The sequence below is a fragment of the Acipenser ruthenus genome, chromosome 4, assembly GCF_902713425.1.
Source record: "Acipenser ruthenus chromosome 4, fAciRut3.2 maternal haplotype, whole genome shotgun sequence".
NCBI classification, from domain to species: Eukaryota; Metazoa; Chordata; class Actinopteri; order Acipenseriformes; family Acipenseridae; genus Acipenser; species Acipenser ruthenus.
Genome location: NC_081192.1, coordinates 56,046,736 through 56,063,200, shown reverse-complemented (window position 1 = coordinate 56,063,200; position 16,465 = coordinate 56,046,736).

Genomic DNA, 16,465 nt, shown 5'->3' with positions numbered 1-16,465 from the left:
TCTCTACTCACCGAACACCCAACCCTGAGTGAGTGAAACGTGCATCTATATATACTGTTGTGCCGGGATTCAATTACTAATTAATGATTCACTTGAATCCCAGCACGTGAATTAATTATGTGCAACCTCGTGCTCACATATTAAATACTTTAAATGCATGTGAAGTGAAGTGCAATTCCCGTGCCTAAATACAATTACACATTTTAAATAACTCGTGCTGCACACACCCATTTATATCCCGTGCAGCTATCTCTATCAACCAACATTAACACACGTAACATACAACATATAACACACAAATGCACACAGGGGCGGGGCACATTGCCACGCTACATCATCGATATATGCAGCTGCATACTTTCGATGAGGTTGTAATACCCTGTCCATCAGTCTCTGAAAAGTAGCAGGAGCTCCATGAAGTCCAAACGGCATAGTACAAAATTGAAAAAGACCATCTGGGGTTGAAAATGCCGTTTTCTCACAAGAGGTTTTCGTTAATGGAATCTGCCAGTATCCTTTCATCAGATCCAGAGTTGAAATAAACCGAGCTCGCCTCAGCTTGTCTAAGAGTTCATCTACCCGAGGCATGGGATATGCATCAAACTTAGAGATAGCATTCACCCTCCTAAAGTCAATACATAACCGTATTGACCCATCTGGCATATCTACTGGTACAATTGGGCTACACCACTCGCTCTGGGAAGGTTCAATTACCCCAAGTTTCAACATACACTCCACCTCCCTCGGAACAGAATCTCTCCGCCTTTCTGGAATGCGATACGGTCTCTGTCTAACTCTCAGACCTGGCGGAGTGATAATAGCATGTTCAATCAAATGCGTTCTTCCAGGCACATTAGAAAACACATCACTGAACATATTGATTAGATTGCTTACCTCTTTGCGCTGATCAGGAGTTAATTGTTCCCCCATCGGGACCCCAATTACTGACACTGGTTCAATTGAGGGTCCAAAGTCCTCCCCCTCCTGTGTGGGAGATATAAAATGGACCTCCCGTTCTTTCCACGGTTTGAGGAGATTAACATGATCAATTTGATTTTCTTTCCGATGCCCAGGCTGTCGGATCTCATAATTAACTTTTCCAACCGCTCGAATAACCTCAAAGGGACCCTGCCATTTAGCAAATAACTTAGATTCCGATGAGGGAAGCAATAACAACACTTTGTCTCCAGGTCGAAAGTTCCTAATTCTTGCATTTTTATTGTAGCTTTGCTGCTGCTTCTGCTGTGCTGCTTTGAGATTATCATGCACCAATCGACCGACTAATTCTAAGTGATCGCGTAACTGTAACACATATTTCACTATTTGTTTTAGACTCTTTTGACTGTTCTTCCCAACCTTCTCTTATGAGATCTAAGATACCCCCGCGGCTGCCGACCGTACAAGAGCTCAAACGGAGAAAACCCCGTTGAAGATTGTGGTACCTCATGAACTGCAAAGAGCAAGTAGGGAAGCAGTTTAGCCCAATTGCGTTTTTCTTGATCTACAAAGCGGCGCAACATACTTTTCAAAGTCTGGTTAAATCGTTCAACAAGCCCATCCGTTTGAGGATGAAACGGGGCGAACTGACTTAGGGGCAGCTAATTGACATTCCGGGCACTCAGATACATACTTCCGCACAAGACCATAAATCCCTGGCCAATAAAACAGGGCCAGAATTCGTTCCTGGGTGTTTTCAGTTCCTAAATGACCTGAAAATGGGATATCATGAGCTAATTTTATGACTTCCGACTGAAAAGGCCCAGGAACCAATAACTGTTTTACGAGCTATCCCATCCTGGGAGTCCGGGTTATTCTATATAATAAGTGCCCAGTACAGAAAAATGCAGAAATATCACTGGTCGTCCTTCCTGCATATCCTTCCCCTCAATATATCTAACCTGTTTCCAAGCATATTGTAACGTGGGATCATTTTGTTGTTCATATCCCATCCTCGGTCCCAATGGTTAGGTACACTGAGAGGAGTGTCTTTTATTATGTGACCTTCCACATCAGTAACCTTGCAGCCCCGGTCACACTGAACACCTACTCCCTTACCCTGCTGTTTCAGAGATTGGTTTACCTTTGAGTCAGAACCCTCCCCTTGTCGTCTCAGAGTTCCCTCATATTTTTCCACCCGGTGCTCTCTTTTTGTTTTTCTTGGGCAGATTTTAGGGTTAAACAGGTCGGATTGCAACGGAAAAATTTCGCCAATTGTTTTCTCCCATTGCTTAGATTGTCCCCTGGTAGAAACAAAGACCATTTCCCGACCTAAAATACGATCAAAAAATGGCCAGTCTCTTCCCAGGAGAACAGGGTATGGTAAACATTGTGCTACAGCTACTTTAATGTAAGCTGAATAATCACCTACAGTAAGTCTAACTTTAGTGGTGGGATAAATCCGAGTTTCTCCATTGATACAGGAGATAGCCACTTCAGCCTGTGGCTCCCAGGGTACCCCATCCAAGAGAGCTTGTTGAATTAATGTTTGTGCACACCCAGAGTCCGCAAATGCGTAAGTATTCTTATCCCCGACCTGTACTCTTAATTGATAAGGGCCCTCCAGACATTCCCCAGCGTTCTTACCTGTTACTCCTGACCAGGATCTTTTAGCCATGTCCACCTCCATTATCGGACAATTCCTGGCAATGTGTCCTGGCTCATTAACATACTGGGGTAGGAGGTACCAACAGAGTCTGTCTGTCCTGCGAGTCAATGACCGGCAGGTTAGGGTTTTTTTCTCTTGCCCAAGATGGGGCTAACCTCGGCCTCCGTGGTCGAAAGGTCTGGCTACCCTCTCTGGGCTTCATCGACTGGTTGGTCCTGGTTGGTTTAGGGGCAGGAGTGGGGTCTGAGACGGCGCCTTCGTTCGCGTCTTCATATGCCTCCGCCAGGATGATGGCATCCTCGAGAGTGGTAGGTCGATTCCTTTTAATCAACTCTCGATTTCCTGGGGGTAGACACGAACTTCTCTATAACGATCTTCTGCATCAGTTCTTGGGGTGTGTGTTCTTCCGACTGCAAACACTGGGTGCACTGATCCATGAGATACTGTCCCGCAACCCGGGGCCGCATCCCCTTGGACAGCTGGTATTACCGGAAGCGGCGCCAGTATGTTTCCTCCGTGATCCCGAGGCGTGAGAGAATGGCTTCCTTCACCTTGTCATAATTTGTTGCTTCTGTGGCCATCAAAGCTCGGTAAGCAGCCTGTACCTCCCCTGTTAAACAAGGTGCTAATTTCATAGCCCAATGTTCTTTAGGCCACCTTGCTGCTTCCGCCACTCTCTCAAAGGTGAGAAAAAAGCCTCGGGATCATCTTCCAGAGTCATCTTCTGCAACTTGGGTTGAGCTGCAAACATCCGGGCAACCGCTGTCTCTGATGTTGATGGAGGTGTTGAGATCTTCTCCACCAGCTGTCCAAAGAACTGGGCGAGCTGTTCCTGGCGCCGTGTTTCTCTTTCCTCTCGCTTCTCCTCCTGCTCCCTAAACATTGTGCCAAGACTGTAGCTGGATCCATATCCCATCTGACACCACGTGTGAGGCCAATGTCCAATACAGCAATTTACGTGCAACCAAATATTTTTTATTATTATTTTTAGTTACACGATAAAAAAACCAAAAGAATGGCGTGAGGGGGTGCGGGAATAAATAACAAAAGAATGGAGGGTTCATATTTTCCTCAGTCCTCTCCACGATATCCCGGACATGGAAGGGATAAAAACAAAAGAGACGTTATTACATATTCCAAACACCGTGATCAAACAAACAAACCAAAACAAACTATACAGTGTCTCCCTCAAGCCCAGTAACCCCGCCTATGCTTTCAAGGACCAACCCCGAACACAGTAGCACATTTTCTTTAGTATGCAAAGCCCCGCCCTTGTAGTCAGTGGCACACCAATCCCAAACTGACAAGTGTCCTTACAACTCACTTGACTCAAATGGCCGGAATTTACATACTCGCACTTCCGCCCCTCACCAAGGTGACGCCCCACATAAAGATGACTTTCGTCATGGTCACGAGACCTTGGTAAGGGAAGTCCCGAGTTGGCTTGATGCCTTCTACTGTCAGGAGGCTTTGACTCATCACAGTCACTTTGGAGGTACTATGCAGATGGCTTTTGAATGGGCGTCCTGGCAGAAACTGCACATATGGATGTTTTTGCATTGCCTCATCGAGCAGATATCGAAGTTGAAATTGTTACATATTTGCTTTCCTCCTGCGTATCTGAATTAGTCTTCCCTTGTGGATTGCTCAGATGGGGCTGAGTTTCTGTTAGAAAAATGGGGAGGAGTGATGCAGATTGCTGGTCTGGAGGAGGTTGAGACTATAGCAGCTTTCGAGCAGAGAGAGGTTGAGTGGCTGGTGGAACCACAGACCCCACATGCATCGGCTCTGAGACTGCTGAAAATACTGTTGAATAGGTCTAAATCAGGTTGTCCCAGTCAATTTTGTGGATATTTGTTGCCAAAATAGCTGCTGCTTTTGCTGAAAATGATTTGTGGTAATCAAAAAACATGGTCTCGCCATATCTGACAGAGCTCCACTATGTTGAATTCATAAGAATCCAATTATTGTCTGCGGTTTGGGTATACTGAACATAGTATACTGAACATAGTATACTGAACATAGCACATATCTGTAGATAATGAAGGCAAGGATGAATTCCCCCCCGAGTGAGATTCTTTAGTAATCTGGATTTCAGCGTGACTGATAGATCTCCACAATCCAGAAATTCAGATGTAGCCATTAATATTCAAATTTTCCAGTTGTCATTTCTGTGTGGCTAAGATCGTTAATGAGTCTTTGAGTACAGGAGTAGTCCCGTCAGCATTTAAATGTGCAGCAGTCTTACCATTGATAAAAAAAAAAACTACCTGTGACAAAAGATGTGGAATGTCCAGACTGTTATCTCCCAAAGAAATATCCTTTTTAATGATTAACACAAATATCACAAAAATAATCCAAATGAAAAATAATAATATACCCCGCTACCAGCGATGGTATTGGGGTAAAACAGCAACAAGTCCCGACTCAAAGGGCTGCCCCGCAGCTGACTGCAATGGAATCGTCCTGAGTACTTGCAGCTACGCGCCCCTCCTAATATGGTTACCTTCCGGTTTCCACCTACCACCGAGGTGGCAGACCTAGGAGGCAGCATACCTTCCCCCTTACACAGCACCCTTTCTAGTTGGGAGGGAGATTTACAGCATTGACCCTTTCTCTCTCTATCACACTACCTTAGACCGGATGCTGTATGTAGCTATAGGGCTATCTTTTATCTGCCATTTTTGTCAAATTCTGGAACGTACAGTGGCTTATCAATTAAGTAATCACCTATTACAACAGGATCTTTATGATCCTCTTCAGTCAGGACTTAGACCTTTATACAGTACAGAAACAGCTCTTGTAATGGTGGTAACAATCTGTTTATGGTTGCGGATTCTAGGGGATTTTCCAGCTTGATCCTCTTGGACCTTATTGCCGCATTTGGCACTGTTAATCATGAAATACTTATTAGCCGTCTGGAGACCTTTGTGGCATCTCTGGCACTGCGTTGTTCTGGTTTAAGTCCTATCTGTCGGACAGGAAGCAACTTGTTTCGATGGGGGGTTATTCGTCCAATTCTAGTCCGGTTTTCACAGGTGTTCCACAGGGCTCTATTCTGGGGCCCTTGTTCTTTAACATTTATATGCTGCCACTTGGCCAGATAATTCGGCGCCATGGAGTTAGTTTTTATTCTTATGCTGATGACACTCTTTGACACTTTATTTACAAACTAAACCTGACACAAAAATAGCTACTTCTGTACATTCACACTGTTTGACAGAAATTAAATTTTGGATGCAACAATTTTTTGCTGCTAAATTGTAATAAGACAAAGGTTATGCTGCTTGGCTCTCTGCGTCAATTGAGTAAATTGGCCAGCTTCAGTTTGGTCATTGATGGGCTGGAAATTAGCGCACGTTCTGAAGTTAGAAATCTCTATGTTATCTTTGATCCTTGTCTAATAATGTCACCAAGGTGTCTTTTTTTCACCTACGTAAATAGCCCGTTTAAGACCTATTCTATCTCTATCTGATGCTGAGAGACTTGTGCATACCTTTTTCCTCATGTCTTGACTCCTGCAATGCCTTGCTTGCTGGTGCTTCAAAACATGCTCTCAATAGGCTTCAGTATGTTCAGAACTCTGCTGCTCAAATTCTAACTAGATCTTAATCCTCTGAACATATTCAATTTATACTTAAAGTTCGGGAGGAGGGTCAGACACCAATTTCCGCGTCACCAAATTAAATCATTCAATTTACACATTAGCTAATTAAGATTGTTAGCACTATAAATACTCTCTTCACTTACCTCTCAGTTACGTTTCGATTTCATCGTAAATGCACACATCATGGTCAGCATTCTGGATTTTTCAGTTTCATCAGATAATGATCTGTTTGCCGTTTCCCCAGAGCCGAGATCCACTCAACCAGCTCAACCAGCCCTTCCCGGGCCAACTCCACGACAACTTTGGTCAGCGGTATTTACCACTCCAAACTTCTCTGCCCAGATGTCTGCTTCTCATGTCTGCCGTGGCTCCCGCCTGGCCACTCGTTCCTCCGCAACTCCTGACATCAGAGACTGGACAATCCCCAGTAGCAACAACATCCCATTCAAATCTACAGCACTTAGAATTTGTTTACTTTATTTCTCTCTGCAGCATCCTTCCCGTTGCAGGTGCTATGACGTCAGCACAGATCATTGCTCTACAACCCCAGTGTTGCCAAGTCTCACGACAAAACAAGCCCAACCCATGTCAGTATGGGTGTTTCTACAAATTCCAACACACGACTCTCAAAAAACAAGCCCAGTACCAGTTATTATAAGTGGACTTGAAACACCTCTCCCTGCACCGACTGCATCTCCACGAAGCACGTCTACATCTGGAAAACTCCGAAGGCGGGACCACAGCACCTGTCAATCAAAGGCTCATTCAGCAGTTACTGAGCATTCTAGCTCCAACTATAACCTTTCAGGTTACCTTCCCTCACTGCAGGCATCCAGCAGGCCCCTGCAGTGACCTCTTTGGCCACTATGGGCCTCCAGCAGGCCCTCATAGTGATCCTTTCTCCGTGAAATGCTTTTCTTTCTGCTCATCAGCAGTTTTGAGCATTTGTATCCAGAGACTGTTTTTACAGTTAGGCGCGGCTGCTCCCGCGATCCATCCCGGGGTTTCGACACCCGCCACTGTTGTCCAACATGCAATTGTAACATAAGAAATTGTTTAGCAATTGTTTAGGAAATAGCAATTGTTATTTTTATAAATATCTCCTTCTCTCTCACCTGTTCTCCACTCCCGAACACACAACCCTGAGTGAGTGCATCGTGCATCTATATATACAATTGTGCTGAGATTCAATTACCAATTAATTATTAACATAAGAACATAAGAAAGTTTACAAACGAGAGGAGGTAATTCAGCCCATCTTGCTCATTTGGTTGTTAGTAGCTTATTGATCCCAGAATCTCATCAAGCAGCTTCTTGAAGGATCCCAGGGTGTCAGCTTCAACAACATTATTGGGGAGTTGGTTCCAGACCCTCACAATTCTCTGTGTAAAAAAGTGCCTCCTATTTTCTGTTCTGAATGCCCCTTTATCTAATCTCCATTTGTGACCCCTGGTCCTTGTTTCTTTTTTCAGGTCAAAAAAGTCCCCTGAGTCGACATTTTTCTATACCTTTTAGGATTTTGAAAGTTTGAATCAGATCGCCGCGTAGTCTTCTTTGTTCAAGACTGAGTAGATTCATTTCTTTTAGCCTGTCTGCATATGACATGCCTTTTAAATCCGGGATAATTCTGGTTGCTCTTCTTTGCACTCTTTCTAGAGCAGCAATATCCTTTTTGTAATGAGATTACCAGAACTGAACACAATATTCTAGGTGAGGTCTTACTAATGCATTGTAAATTTTTAACATTACTTCCCTTGATTTAAATTCAACACTTCTCACAATATATCCGAGCATCTTGTTGGCCTTTTTTATAGTTTCCCCACATTGTCTAGATGAAGACATTTCTGAGTCAACATAAACTCCTAGGTCTTTTTCATAGATTCCTTCTTCAATTTCAGTATCTCCCATATGATATTTATAATGCACATTTTTTTGCCTGCATGCAATACTTTACACTTTTCTCTATTAAATGTAATATGCCACGTGTTTGCCCAGTTCTGAATGCTGTCTAGATCTTTTTGAATGACCTTTGCTGCTACAACAGTGTTTGCCACTCCTCCTATTTTTGTGTCATCTGCAAATTTAACAAGTTTGCTTACGATACCAGAATCTAAATCATTAATGTAGATTAGGAATAGTAGAGGACCTAATACTGATCCCTGTGGTACACCACTGGTTACCTCGCTCCATTTTGAGGTTTCTCCTCTAATCAGTACTTTCTGTTTTCTACCTGTTAACCACTCCCTAATCCATGTGCAGTGAACACTGGCTGCCTTTTGTTTGTTTCTGTGTTGTGCTGCGAGCTCCGCCCCTCCCCCGTGTCTCAGTACGGCACGGAATTTGAATCAGCTTGTTATCAGAAAAAGACATGCAGCTGTTAGACTTTAAGCTGCAATGTTTTCTGATTAAAGCAATTCAAGATGTAATTTAAAAATGTAATTCCTCCTTTCTGCTTCTAACTGCGCTGTACTTGTCCACTCGTACTTCTCCCACGCTGTCGCCTCACTCACAGTGAACACTGGCTGCCTTTTGTTTGTTTCTGCGTTGTGCTGGTTACACCCCCTCATCACTGCAGGCATTCAGCAGGCCCCTGCAGTGACTTCCCTGGCCACTATGGGTGTCCAGCAGGCCCCCATAGTGCTCCGTTCTCCTCTGTCACGAATTCTGAGGGTTCAGATTTCTTTACGTACTCTTTTTATTTTGCTCAGCATACACTCTTATCTCAGGGGAGACGTTAGGAGGACAGAGATGGTACTACTCCTTGTGGGGTATTTTTATTATGCTCTTGACCCGCAATATATCCAGATGAGTAATGTAGTACCCAAGAAATTGACAGACTCATGTATTTAAAGATTTTTACGAATCGGAGTATGATTAGTACTCGTTCAGTTTATTAACGGTTAAATATTGGATAGAGTAGCTACAGGCTACTTCGTATCCCCAGCTGACAGACGCACTGGGCAGTCCAGTGTCTTAACAGATATCAACGTTAACACTTTAATACATATACAGTATATATATATATATATATATATATATATATATGTGTGTATTTAAGGCCGACAAGCAGGCCAAGAACACGTCACCTAAAGTACCCAATGGTCTATTTCAGCACATTCAACAAAATACTCTCTTATTTTCTAAACATAGCGTGAGCATGTGAGATAAAATAATAATTGATTAATGCTTACCCTTTAATATAAATCGTAAAGGAATATGACTGTCTTCACCAGGCAAATGAAACGGAGTTCAATCAGCTCAATTGTGTAGGCATGCAGAAGATGGACCACATTACCCTGTCTGGGATGAGTGTGGTACTCCATTGTAATTACTTAGGAGTATTATAGGTTTTTCGTCTCATTGGAATACATGGGACGCCTCAATTAAATCCACTCAATCTGTTGAGACAGCTCCTATTCCTTTTACAAATAATAGTTTTCAAAAGATCCGGACTAACTTTTCAGAATTAATAGGTGTCATGTACTCAATATATTCAAGACTTCACATTTGTCTCACTCCAAAGTTTATGATCTCACTCCTTGCTTTCCTCCGAGCCCCTCCTTTATCTGAAAAGTCAAGTGAACCAAGGTTCACAGGATCTAGGTTTATAATATAATATAAAAACACTACTGTTATATGTGCATGCAAAACACTATTTTTATATGTGTTATATATAAGAGATGTTCTTAATATGTGACATCATCTCTAATTGATTATATTTTGCTAAATTAAAGGTATGTGTTTCTTTTAACCTCATATTGTTTCATCATTTTGTTAATGAGTCAGTTTTGATTCCATATACCATTGTCTAACAGGGTATTTGACAAAAGATGGTCTCATACAGTATTTAAGTCAATTAGTTTCACTAAGTTTAAGTGGTAATAGTTTTCATTACAATTTTTTTATCCCTTAAAAGATGCACTAACCAGGCTTTGACCTGTACCTGACTATATGCTATTGCCATCAATTTCCACAGTCTCTTGTTTTTTCAAAGGCCAGAGTCTGTGCAAACACTTTTTTAGATATATGACCTATCAATGTCTGTTAAGCTATAATTTTTGCATATTATTTCAAGATATATTCTTATCTGTGCTTAACCACTAACTCCATAAACCTTAAGTTCCGAATCTGCAAAATGTGCAGCTTTTGCTGAAGTGGAACTCAAGGACACCCCTCCTTTCTCTACAGCCCGTACATCTTGATAAGGAGAGAGGCCCCTTTTTCAATGCAGCAGTTTCAAAGAACCACATTATAAGGACTTCATCTACCATCATTAAACAATAGTATAGTGGATTAACAACAAGGTACATTATAGTATATTATTAAAAACTTAACACAAAAACATAACACAACACCTTTTATATTCTATAATTCAAGGTCTTGTTGTTCAATAGAAGGAGAAAGAAACTGTACCACTTTCCCATTTAATTAAATCGAATACTACTCTAGCTTTTAATCTTCTTATCAATACAGTAAAGTCATGAACAAGCAATAATACTTGTCAGTTTTAAATAATATGTTTTCTTATTATAGCAAATACTTATTATTATTATTATTATTATTATTATTATTATTATTATTAATAATAATAATAATAATAATAATAATAATAATAATAATAATAATAATAATAATAACATATTATTAATCTTATGAAATCAAATAATTATTTTTAGTTTCAAATATCATGCTGTCTAGAAAAAGGGGTTGATCATTTATTTTATTAATTTATAATACCTTCTAATGTCTAATTTCTATTCTTTGACCATTATCAACTATAAACAGTGTCAATTAGCACTGAACCTTTTTTTTAATTTTTTCACTTTGTGGCATTGTAAGATAAACTTTTAATTAATTTACTTCAGTTTAACAGTTGCTCCTAGAATTTATAATATCACTTTATTTCTTTGGTGAATCCCTCTAAGATTCAACTTGTATATATTTTATAATGACTGAACTAGGCTTGACCCTGTTCTTTGTTCATACAAAATCCAGCCGAGACAGGTTTTTTCTTAAGACCTTAGCTGCTAAGTTTTAATGTTAATTTATATGTTGCAAATAATCCCTTTCTTATCTTGTTTTTGGAAACATAAATTTGTAGGTGTGATTAACGTTCACTTTTTAGCTGGAATGGTGCTTTTTATCAAGCGTCATGCTTTCTGAACATAAGATATACAAGCGGTAAATCGTTCATTATATATTTTTTTTAGAAATTCCCAGATCACTAAGTACCTAATTAAATGTTTTATCTAAAAACAGAGTGGACTGACCTATTTCATGGAGCAAGAGAGCCATCTACTGACAATACAAGGATACTCTCTCTTTTCCTTCCTTCAAAAAACCTCTAACACTTCATTTTTCTATCAAAGTACATTCCATATTTGAAATCACCTAGTACATGTCCAGCATATCCACACGTTCCCAGCAGGATTCAGCTTCTGTACTAGGTTTCGCTCTAGTTGTTTCCACAAGAAGTCCCTTGATCCAATGTTTCTCCAGCACAGGTGTGGATTTCCATGGTCTGACTTCATTCCTATAAGATACTTAGACACGTTTAGCTGTACATATTATTTCTATATATTTCCTTTTGTTCACACCGGGTCATTTTGCAAGGTATGCCCTTGTCACACGGCAGGCTGAGTGGTGCCGTCAGATCCAGGAAATTAATAACACACAGGACAGATGAAATGAAATGATGAAGACGCTTGCTTGCGCCGGTTTATTATAAATAAAAACGGCACTTTACGCCAAAATAAATAGACAAACAAAACGGACTAACACTTAACAAACGGTGCACGGACAGACACACAAACAAACACGGTGAGTAAATAAACAAACAAGTATCGTGCTGGTCCTACCAACACGCGATAGCAATTGTTATTTACTTCAGTTTTTACCTCCTCTCCACACCCGTTCTCCACTCACGAACACACAACCCCGAGTGAGTGAAACGTGCACCTATATATACTGTTGTGCCGGGATTCAATTACTAATTAATTATTCACTTGAATCCCAGCACGTGAATTAATTATGTGCAACCTCATGCTCACATATTATATACTTTAAATGCACGTGAAGTGATGTGCAATCCCGTGCCTAAATACAATTATACATTTTAAATAACTTGTGCTGTACACACCCATTTATATCCCGTGCAGCCATATCTATACACCAACATTAAGACACCACACGCAACATACAACATAGAAATGCACACAGGGGCGGGGCACATTGCCACAGCTACTGATTATTTAACCGCTTCCACCACCAGGAGCAGAGCAGCGGGAGCTGCCTCTGCCTCCGCCATCTCCACCGCCAGCAGCAGAGCAGCAGGAGCTGCCTCTACCTCCACAACCTGCACCAGCAGAGGGTGAATGCCTGTTAGTTATGCCTCAACCGCCGTGGGAGGACTGCCTGCCCCTCCCACCTCCACCAGCAGAGGGTGAATGCCTGCTGGTTCTGTCTCAAGCGCCGTGGGAGGACTGCTTGCCGCTCCCAGCTCCACCAGCAGAGGGTGAATGCCTGCTGGTTATGCCTCAACCGCTGTGGGAGGACTGCCTGCCCCTCCCACCTCCACCAGCAGAGGGTGAATGCCTGCTGGTTCTGTCTCAAGCGCCTTGGGAGGACTGCTTACCGCTCCCAGCTCCACCAGCAGAGGGTGAATACCTGCTGGTTCCGCCTCAACCGCTGTGGGAGGATTGCTTGCCCCTCCCACCTCCACCAGCAGAGGGTGAATACCTGCTGGTTCCATCTCCACCTCCACCAGCAGAGGGTGAATACTTGCTGGTGCCACATCCACCGTCATGGGAAGGACTGCTTCCCTGCCGGCCTGCCTCGCATCGCCCAAGGATGCCTGCCTTGCACCGCCCAAGGATGCCTGCCTTGCATCGCCCAAGAATGCCTGCATCACTTGACCCAAGGATGCCTGCCTCGCTTCGCCCAAGGATGCCTGCCTCGCTTCGCTCAAGGATGCCTGCCTCGCTTCGCCCAAGGATGCCTGTTTCTCCGCATCGGCCAGCCATGAAGAAGGGGGAGGTCAGGAGACCAGTTTCCCCCGCAGCAATTTCGCTGCAGGAGAAAGGGTGGCCGGAGCCCCACGGAGGGGAGCTGCCGGCCATGAAGAAGGGGGGGCAGGTCTGGAGACCACCCCCAAAATTTTTCTGGCCAGAGGAACCGGCCTGTGCATCGTCCACTGGGACGCTACAGTTGTTTGGGTGGGAGGAGGACATCCCACCGTGGCCGCCACCTTTGGCCCGTTGCTGCCCCTGTTCGTGCGCCGGGACTGCTAACCAGGACTTTGGGGACTAAGGGGGGAGGTGGCTGAAAAGGCCATGTGTGGCGGAGTGTCCCGCCCCTATGTATTATTATTTGTATTTTTGTTTGCGGCACGGGTAAAAGCGCTGCGTCTTTTATTATATATTTAAAAACCCTGTGAGGATGCATGGCTGATCAGCTACTGATTATTTAACTAGCTGACAGTCATGCATCCTTACCAAACGCGTGCAGACTCTGGCCGAGGAGTAACAAGATAACTAGTTAATCCCTCGGCCAGAGTATATAAACCTGCAGCTCTCTGCACTCGGGGTTGAGTGTAGAGAGGAGAGTACGGGGAGCAGAGAGAAAGAACAACATTTAAAAACAATTGCTAAAACGTGCTGGATTATCCAGCACGACACTTATTTGTTTGTTTGTTTATTCGTTTGACCCTAGTGCCCTTTTGTTTTGTGTTTTGTTAAAATCATTTGTTTGTTTATTAAATACGCTGAGTGCCGTTGCACTCAGCTTCAACCGCCCATCCATTGTTTTGGTTTCTACTTCCTGGTCCGTGCGAGCCAGACTGTCACACTGGCTAAAGCCGATATATCAAACACATTTAAAGTCATGCCCATTGAGATGCCCTCAGGCACCTCTTCAGAGTACAGTGGCGTTCCAAACTTTACTTTTCTGTTCGCCTGACATTCGGCTGTCAGAAGCACTGTGCTGGATCCTCCTTAATAACTACTGCATGCCTTTTCTGCTGCATCTCCTGGATGATTTTCTTCAAATTAGATTTTCACCCTTCTTGGGTTCCTTAGGGAGTGGTTAACATGTAGAAAACAGAAAGTACTGATTAGAGAAGAAACCTCAAAATGGAGCGAGATAACCAGTGGTGTACCACAGGGATCAGTATTAGGTCTTCTGCTATTCCTAATCTACATTAATGATTTAGATTCTGGTATAGTAAGAAAACTCGTTAAATTTGCAGATGACACAAACATATAGGAGGAGTGGCAAAGGTCATTCAAAATGATCTAGACTGTGTGTTTCTGGTCTGATGCCACCACTACAGCCAGCCTGCCACAATACTGTAAACAACCTACATTACATCCATATTGGTTTCCGGATGATAAAGACCTAATGCTGTTGATAATAGCTTCATACTGTACACTATTATGTGATTCTTGTGGTCAAGTTTGATGGTGGGTATTGTACAAGATGAATTAACTATTGTGCCAAATTTGTACAGGGTGGCCACGGCATACCCAAGTCACTTCAAAGGTCATGAGGGGAAAATTGTCTACAAAAATGCTAGAAATCATTTGAGAACCACCACTTTTTTTGCAGGTTTAAAATACATTAATTCCACTGTAACACTATAAGTTTTGGATTTAGGAGCATGTTCCAATATTGAATGTATTTTAATTAAGTTCATATTGACAAAGATAAACTCTCATTGATAAATTTCATTGACCTCTAAGAACATAAACTTTTGAGTTGTTTTCCTTTATTGTTATTAACAAAAATAACAAGGAAAAATAATAAAGTGTATATAAAACAAATTATAAACAATGTAATTATAGTGCACCCTCGCTATAACGGCCTTCATTATAACGAACCTGGCCCTTGGACCCCAAATAAAAAAAACAAAAAAAGATCATATTATGTGAGGAATGCGAAGTGCTGGAACCCATGGCGTAGGAGGGGTTGTGTTTCATTAGTGCTGGAACCCATGGCGTAGGAGGGGTTGTGTTTCATTAGTCGAAACAGCCCATGGGCAACAGGCATGGACCACAGGAGCTGCTGGTGGGATGAGGCGGGACTAATTGGAACTAAAGATCAGTGGCAGGGGGAGAATTTATTGTTGTGAAGAGAGACAGAATAGTTCCACCCTGAGATTCCTTTTAAAAATTCATTTGTTTTAGTGGCGTAGGTCATGGCCCACAGCGATGTGTTGTTAGTTAACAATGGGCAGATTGTCTTTAATCATTTATTAGCAGTGTAAATACAGGGCAGCAGTGCAGAGTAGTGATTAGGGCTCTGGACTCTTGACCAGAGGGTTGTGGGTTCAATCCCAGGAGGGGGACACTGCTGCTGTACCCTTGAGCAAGGTACTTTACCTAGATTGCTCCAGTAAAAACTCAACTGTATAAATGGGTAATTCTATGTAAAAATCATGTAATTGTATGTAAAAATAATGTGATATCTTGTAACAATTGTAAGTCGCCCTGGATAAGGGCGTCTGCTACGAAATAAATAATAATAATTAGTGTAATAAATGTCGAGTTTGTCTCTGAATCGACTGAAGGCTCATTCTTGTTACAATATACACACCCTGTCAACACCCCGGTCTGTACGCAAGGGATCATGTCATGCACAGGATGCCACATCTGCAGTGAAGTCAACTCTTTTGTATAAATAAGAAGTGCACGCTGTGTAACTGCATCCGAAACAAAAATCATTTTATGTTGCAACAAACCTGGAAACTATATTGATCATTTAATGCGTGCATATCTCTGTTGTGACTATAGGTTGTTGCTGAACAAACCAAAATGTTTTTGGCTTGTTCAGCAACCATGCGGCAAAGCAAAATTGATTAAAGATAAAAAAAAAATGAAACAACGAAAAAGAAAAAAAAAATGTAAAACTTTTCATGTCAGGTTGATTTGGAATACAAGCTCATTTTGGGATTCTTGCATGTTGGATTAAGATTTGGTGCACTTTCAAACGATTCATGTTAGATTGATTTTGAATAAAAGTCGTGATTTTTGCTTTTTGTACTGCTTTTTAATTCTTTAACAAATAGGATAAAGCAACGGCAGAATACTGCATACATGAGACAAACAGGTGCATGTAATTCTACTTATATTTACAATCTCACCTCATTAACTTACTCCAACAGTTTATCCTTCATTTTGATTGTCCTTTCGCTATAACAAACCCCTCGATATAACAAACAAAAGGCTTGGACCCCGACAGGTTTGTTATAGCGAGGG